Source organism: Dioscorea cayenensis, chromosome 16 (genome assembly GCF_009730915.1).
Source record: "Dioscorea cayenensis subsp. rotundata cultivar TDr96_F1 chromosome 16, TDr96_F1_v2_PseudoChromosome.rev07_lg8_w22 25.fasta, whole genome shotgun sequence".
NCBI classification, from domain to species: Eukaryota; Viridiplantae; Streptophyta; class Magnoliopsida; order Dioscoreales; family Dioscoreaceae; genus Dioscorea; species Dioscorea cayenensis.
This window is the reverse complement of record NC_052486.1, coordinates 8899633-8907830: the sequence shown is the minus strand read 5'-3', so window position 1 is coordinate 8907830 and position 8198 is coordinate 8899633. Positions and strand designations below refer to the sequence as shown.

At 43.4% G+C, this 8198-nt stretch overlaps 2 non-coding genes across 2 annotated transcripts; both read right to left on the bottom strand.

Moving 5' to 3' along the window:
- Positions 1 to 811: 811 nt before the first annotated feature.
- Positions 812 to 918, bottom strand: LOC120279821. The gene has a single exon (XR_005542122.1). It is a non-coding gene; the product is annotated as a small nucleolar RNA R71 (small nucleolar RNA).
- Positions 919 to 5984: 5066 nt separating this feature from the next.
- On the bottom strand, positions 5985 to 6091 carry LOC120279787. Its single transcript, XR_005542088.1, has one exon. It is a non-coding gene; the product is annotated as a small nucleolar RNA R71 (small nucleolar RNA).
- Between the last annotated feature and the right edge of the window lie 2107 nt (positions 6092 to 8198).

The window sequence follows — 8198 nt, the reverse complement described above, 5'->3', positions numbered from 1 at the left end:
TATTCTGTCTTCGCTTGGTTAAGTAGCAACTTAAGTATTTTTATTCCCTAGTCCCTGTGGATACGATACCCCACTTACCTGGGAATTTATTACTTCGACAAACCGGTGCACTTGCGTGTCACACGTAATAGGTGTTGTCAAGTTTTTGGTGCCATTGCCGTGGAGTATGCGTTTAGAGATACTTTGCACTTTACTATCTTAGCTATTCATTCATTTAATTTTCTATTTCACATCTTCTTATTCTTTCATCGTTCTGATTTATTTTTCTTTCTTTTGTACAGCTCAAGGTTATGACCTGAGTGAACCCTTCGACATTGCTTGAAGGTGATCCTGAACTTGAACGTACACTCAGAAGAAATGGTAAAGAACCTATGCAAGAACCGTTGAATCAAGCTGAATAAACATTAAAAGGCAAGAAAACATGGCAGAATAGAATGAACAAATGAGAACACTTTTTGATTACGCCAGACCTTCAGTATTGGGGAAACAATCTAGCATTGTGCGACCCCCGATTACGGCTCCAAACTTTGAGTTGAAGCCAGCATTCATCCAAATGATACAGAAGTCAGCACAGTTCAATGGTTTGGCCGATGAGGATCTTAACAATCACATTGAAAACTTCTTGGAAGTTTGTGACATGCTGAAGATAAACGGTGTTACAGATGATGCTATTAGATTGAGGGTTTTCCCATTTTCTTTAAAAGGAAGAGCAAAGCAGTGGTTATATTCTTTACCGCGGGCATCCACCATGACTTGGAATAAGATGGTCAAAGCTTTCTTGGCTAGGTACTTCCCTCTGGGAAAGTCAGCAACGCTTCGCAATGAGATTTCATCATTTGTTCAGATGGAGCTTGAGTCCTTGTTTGAGACATGGGAGAGTTTCAAAGACCTTTTGCGGAAGTGTCCATAATATGGATTCCCTGGGTGGATGATCATTCAGACCTTTTACAATGGGTTGAATCCAAGTATAAGACAGCTTTTAGATGCCACCACAGGTGGTACAATGGGGAATAAGACCCCCGATGAAGCCCGATAATTAGTAGAAGAAATGGCAATGAATAGCTACCAATGGAATGTAAGGGAAAGGAAGAATGTGGCTGGACTCCATGAAATTGTTGTGGTTACATCATTGGCGGCTCAAGTGGAGGCATTGAGTAAGATGTTAGACACTCTAACTTCTCCTAGATTGGCGGCAGTAACGAATTATGATGGATGCGGGGGAGGACATGCCCTATCTGATTGCCCGATAGCCATTGGAGGTACTTCATCCGTTGAGCAAGTTGACTTTGTTGGTAATGCAATGAGAAACCAAGGCAATCCTTATAGAAACACCTACAACCAGGGGTGGAGGAACCACCAAAATTTCTCATGGAGTAACCAAGGACAGCAAAAGGCCATAGCATTACCGGGTTTCCAAAAACAACAACAAGCCCTGAACATGGGAAATAGAGTTTCAGGTTTGGAGATCCAGATAACCGATCTAGAGAAAGCCCTGACCCGGTTTGTGCAATCATCGGATATACGGTTTCAATTGGTTGAGGCTACACTTCACAACCACACCGCTTCATTGCACAACCTAGAAAATCAAGTGGGGCAAATCACCAAGTCTCTATCAGAGAGACCACATGGAAGCTTGCCGAGTAATACCGAGACCAATCTGAGGGAACATGTGAAAGTAATCACTTTGAGAAGTGGTCGTGAGGTTGAAGGTAGGCTTCAAAGTGAGAAGACCAATGCTGAAGCACCTAAGGTCGTAGAGGTTGAGGAGAGAGCCAACGAAGAGAAGGAGGTGGCATCCCCACCTTACAAGCCGAGGATCACTTATCCTTCAAGGTTGAAGAACAACCAAGATGATGAGCAATACAAGAAGTTCTTGGGTTTATTTAAGCAATTGCACATCAGCATTCCTTTTGTAGAGGCGTCGTCTAAAATGCATCAATATGCTAAGTTCTTGAAAGATCTTTTGACCAACAAGAGGAAATTGGAGAAGAGTGCCTCCATGATTCTAGATGCATCTTACTCGGTGGCCATGCAAAAGAATATGCTGAACAAGAAGAAAGACCCAAGAAGCTTCATTATTCGGTGCAACATTTTCATTGGAGGACTTAGGGGCCAGTATCAACATCATGCCATACTCTTTCTTTCAGAAGCTAGGCTTGGGAGAGCCTAGGCCTACTCTGATGACATTGTAATTGGCGGACTGAACGGTGAGATATCCGTGGGGCATCATCGAAGACGTGCTTGTCAAGGTTGACAAGTACATATTTCTTGTAGACTTTATAGTGTTGGACGTCGATGACGATGCGGATGTTTATTTGATACTTGGGAGGCCATTCTTGTGTATTTCCAAGGCATCGATCGACATGGATTGTGGGAAGTTGACATAGAGGGTGGGTGATGACAAGTTGACCGACTGCCTCACCGAAGCCATGCGATATTCTCTTGACTTTGATGATACGCTTTACTTTCTTGACATTACCGATGAACTAATCAATGAATATGTGCAGGAAATGTTGAATCCGGACCCGTACGAGTGGTTGCTAGACCAAGAGATGGAGAATGAGGAAGTAATGGTGCTTGGTCTAGAAGAAGAAGTACCATCTACCCCGGGGATTTTGAAGAAGGTGCTCTGGAAGATGAAATGGGTTAAGAGATGCCGCAAGAAACATCCCAAGGCTGTTGGGGATGCACAAGAGTGAAATAAGAGTGACGGATCCTCAAGTGGTAACAAGCTTGACAACTCTCCCTCTACCTTTAAGAGGCTTTGGTTATCATGCTTTCAAGTCATGGGTAAGAGGGAAATGTTCATCTATAAGCCCCCGTGAAGTAAGACAAGGTAAATCAAGCTAAGTGGCGTTAAAGAAGTGCTTCTTGGGAGCCAACCCAACTCTTTACTATTTTGTTAGTTGTTAGTTTAGTGTTTGCATGAATAAGAAGTTGAGTGTTGGTGCCTATATATTTTTATGCATTGATGTGATTTTTCTTGTGGATTTTTGGTATTAATGTGTGCTTTAATGTGTTTTATGAAGTTTTCGGTAGTGCAAGCTAGTTTCTCATGTTTTTGCTTGTGTATTTTGCATGATACGACAGGCTCTGAGTGTATTTGCATGTTCAGGAACTTTTTGCAGAGCCTGTATAGTTTTTAAGGCATCCAGAGAAAGCGTACGGGCGTGTGGAATTTCCACATGCCCATGGGTCTCTACTATGAGCTCATCCCGAGAGGGTACAGGGGCGTGGACTTGTCCCTGTGAATGACCTTGTGACATTCGCACGCTCATGGGTAATTTCCGCACAGGCGTGTGAGTTCTTGCAGAGACTTAGATTTTTCCCGAGATGACATAGGGGCGTGGACTCGCCCCTGTGGATGACCCTGTGATAAACACACGAGAGTGGGTAATTTCCGCACGCCCGTGTGGATCTCTGCAGAGGAGCTCTCTCCCATCCCAAGAAGACATAGGGGCGTGCGAGTGCCCATGTGAGCTGGCCGTGTACAAGTCCACGCCAATGGGGAATTTTTGCATGGGCTTGTGAAGCACTTAGAGTTTTCTTGGGTTGGACAGAGAAGACACAAGGGCTTGGGGATGCCCTTGTAGGTCGGGCGCACGGGAGTGGGTAATTTCTGCACGCCAGTGTGGTTGCATCCGGAGGGCATTAAGTGTTTTCCCGAGAGCACACAGGGGTGTGCGTTCGCCTCTGTGAGTCTCTCCTGTAGCATCACACGGGCATGGGTAATTTCCACACGCCTGTGTGGATACGCAGAATTCCGAGAGACGCGAGTTTTTCTTTAAAATCTCTTTGAGATTTTTCTCCATTACACCTTCAATCACTCAAAGAGCATTCTTGATCAGTTGCCCGACCTTGCATCGCTGGTTTAGAGGGTTTTTATTCAATTTCCATGCCGATTTTGATGTTTTCATACTCATTTCATCGGTAAACATTTTACCCCCTACCTTATTCGCCATTTCTTGTTTTTATTGGATTAAAAGTGGTAGTGTTGTATGATTTTCACTCTAGAATGGCTTATGCATGATAAGAAAGAGTTTAGACATGGTTTTAAGTTGTATTTTTGGAGTATTGACATACGGGCGTACGATTTTCATGCCCCGCAGATCCACACAAGTCTGGGGAATTTCCATACGACTGTGTGGAATTCTGCAGTACTATTTCTTGAGCTTCTTTAATCGTTTCTTCATCAAATATTATAGGTATGGCACCGTGTTCGAAGAAGCAAGAGGGTAAGCATCCTAGGGAGACTCTCCCTGAGCTAGCACACATTGAATTCTGGAATCCCGAGCATCAGGCTCGATTTGAGAGGTTATTGGGACACAGTCTTGGACAATCTCGCTTTGTGAATTTAAGTGTGCTGAGAGAGATTCAGCAGGGTGATAAGTTAGCCGATGAGAATAACGAGATGTTAGCAGTGGGAAGCTGGAGGAGATTGTTGTCGATCCGAGAGCCAGCTATCCGCGCATTGACGCTGGAAGTGTTGGCATTCTTTGAGTTTGATCAGCCATATGGGAGATTCAACACCATTGATGCTATTCAGTTTTGAGCATTCGGACATCAGTTTTGCATGAGTGTCACTGAGTTCTCAATTTGTATGGGCTTGTATGATGAGACATACACAGATACAGAGGAGTATGGATGCTTGCCGATGGATTACCCTGGCATCCTGACCCCACAGTAAGCATACCAAGCTTTGTGTGGAGAGGGGCAGTATGAACCGGGAGTGTCTAAGGCCTCAGGGTTATCCCGGCTGAGCTACAGATATTTACACTCAGTCCTTAGTAGGCTTATGACTGGCTGAGGTGACGACATGATAAGTGCATGTGTGATGAGAATGCAAGGTGTTCTTTTTTTATTGCTAATACTTGTGCATTTGTGTTACTTTTATGCATATAGGGTTGTGAAGCTAAGTATTGAGAAAAGAAGCCAAAATTTGATCGTGAGCACACTAATTGGTGGAATCTTGGAAGGAACAAATGTGAAGACACAAGTAGGGTCTTATGATGTGTAAATGTATGCTAACCTCCTTGTATTCAAGCCATTACAATGAGTCGGAGTGGCACAAAGGTAGTCACATTTGCGTATCCCGACTTGTGCATTGATAACAAGATCTTAACCAAAGAAGCCCTTGATTGAAGAAGAGTTGCGATCTACGGCATAAAAATTAATCTTAGGGAGGATTGTCCGGGTACCCCACTTCTATCGATTGCCTTACCTCTCACTTACTCTTGCCTTTCATTCTTGTTTCTTTTTATCATTGTTTTCGTTACATTTTATCAACACTATCATTGTTCACTTTCACGTGGTTAAGTAGCAATTTAAGTATTTTTACTCCCTACTCCCTGTGGATACGATACCCCACTCACCTGGGATTTATTACTCGACAAACCCGTGAACTTGCGGGTCACACGCAAGGGGCATTGTCAAGTTTTTGGCACCATTGTCGGGTAGTAGGCGTTTAGAGATACTTTGCACTTTGCTATCTTAGCTATTCATTCATTCTCTTTCATATCTTCTTATCCTATCATCGTTCTAATTTTGTTTTTTTTCTTTTGGTGCAGCTCTAATTTATGACCTGAGAAAACCCTTTGATACTAATTGAAGGTGCTCTTGAACTTGAACGTACACTCAGAAAAAGGGGTAAAGAACCTGTACAAGAACCGCCAAATCAAGCTAAAGTGGAAGTTGAAAGATCGGACAACATGGCGGAACATAATGAACAATAGAGAACACTCTCTAATTACTCCAGACTGGCGGTACTGGGGACATAATCGAACATTGAAAATTTCTTGGAAGTTTGTGACATGCTGAAGATTAACGGTGACATGGATGATGCTATTAGATTTAGGGCTTTCCCATTCTCTCGAAAAGGAAGAGCTAAGCAGTGGTTACATTCTTTACTACGAGGATCCATCATGACATGGAATGAAATAGTCAAAGCTTTTCTTGTAAGGTACTTTCCTTTGGGGAAATCGGCAAAGCTTCGCAATGAGATATCGTTGTTTGTTCAAATGGAGCTCAAGTCCTTGTTTGAGACATGGGAGTGATTAAAGGATCTTTTGCGGAAGTGCCCACAGCATGGATTCCCCGAATGGATGATCATTTAGACCTTTAACAACGGGTTGAATCCAAGTACAAGACAAGTTCTAGATCCCACCACAGGAGGTATAATGGGGAATAAGACCCCTGATGAAGCCCAACAATTAGTAGAAGAAATGGCTATGAATAGCTACCAATGGAATGCAAGGAAAAGGAAAAAAGTCGCTGGACTCCATGAGATCGATGTGGTTACATCGTTGGCGGCCCAAGTGGAGGCATTGAGTAAGAAGTTAGACACTTTGACTTCTCCTAGATTAGCGGCCGTAATGAATTTTGATGGATGCGGGGGAGGACATGTCCCATCCGATTTCCCGATAGCCGTTGGTGGTACTTCATCCATTGAGCAAGTTGACTTTGTGGGTAATGCAGTGGGAAACCAAGGCAATCCTTATATCAACACCTACAACCAGGGGTGTAGGAATCACCCAAATTTCTCATGGAGTAACCAAGGGCAGCAAAAAGCCATAGCACAATCGGGTTTCCAACAACAACAACAAGCCCCGAACATGAAAAATAGAGTTTCAGGTTTGGAGACCCGGATGACCAACTTAGAGAAAGCCTTGACCCTATTTGTGCAATCATCAGATACACGGTTCCAATCAGTTAAGGCTACACTTCGTAACCACACCACTTCATTGCACAACCTTGAAAATCAAGTGTGGCAAATCGCGAAGTCTTAATTGGAAAGACCACAAGGAAGCTTACCGAGTAACACCGAAACCAACCCACGAGAGCATGTGAAGGCGATCACTTTGAGAAGTGGTCGTGAGGTTGAAGGCAAGCTTCCAAGTGAGAAGGCCAATGTTGAAGCACCGGAGGTCATAGAGGTTGAGAAGGGAGCAATTAAGGCGACGGAGCTAGCACCCACACCTTACAAGCCAAGAATCCCATATCCCTCTAGATTGAAGAACGACCAAAACGATGGGCAATACAAAAAGTTCTTGGGTCTATTCAAGCAATTTCACATCAACATTCCTTTTGTGGAGGCATTGTCTCAAATGCCTCGGTATGCTGAGTTCTTGAAAGATCTGTTGACCAAGAAGAGGAAGTTGGAAGAGAGTGCATCGGTGATCTTAGATGCCTCTTGTTCGGTGGTCTTGTAAAAGAATATGCCGAACAAGAAGAAAGACCCAGGAAGCTTTATTATTCCGTGCAATATTGGCAACTTGGGTGAAGAGATGGCATTGGCAGACTCAGGGGCCTATATCAATGCCATGCCATACTCTTTCTTTCAAAAGTAAGGCTTGGTAGAGCCTAGGCCCACTCGGATGACTTTGCAATTGGCGGACCGGATGGTGAGACCTTAGAGGGGCATCATTGAAGACGTTCTTGTCAAGATGGACAAGTATATATTTCCTGTAGATTTCATAGTGTTGGATGTTGATGAGGATGCAGATGTTCTTTTGATACTTGGGAGGCCATTCTTGCGCACTTCCAAAGCATTGATCGACATGGACAACGGGGAGTTGACACTGAGGGTTGGAGATGACAAGCTCACATATATTTTATATTTTCTTGACACTACTGATGAACTAATCGATGAATATGTGTAGGAAATGTTGAATCCGGACCCATACGAGGGGTTGCTAGACTAAGACAAGGAGAATGAGGAATTGATGATGCTTGGTCTAGAGGAGAATGTACTACCTACTCTTGGGATCATAAAAAATATGCTCCGGAAGATGAAGCAAGTGAGAAGACGCCACACGAAATGACCTAAGGCTGTTGGGAATGTGCATGAATGGAACAAGGGTAACAAGCCTTTAAGTGTTAACAAGCTCGACAACTCTCCCTCTACCTTCAAGAGGCTTTGCTCATTATGCTTTCAGGTTATAGGTAAGAGGAAAACCTTCATCTATGAACACCCATGAGGTAAGAAAATGTATGTCAAGCTAAGTGACGTTAAACAAACACTTTTTGGGAGGTAACCCAAGCACTTACTATTTTGTTAGTTGTTAGTTTAGTGTTTGCATGAATAATACATTGAGTGTTGGTACCTATATGTTTTGATGCATCACTGTGATTCTCTTGTGGATGAGTTGGTGTTATCGTATGCTTAAATGTCTATGGCGAAATTGTTGGTCGTTTGAGCG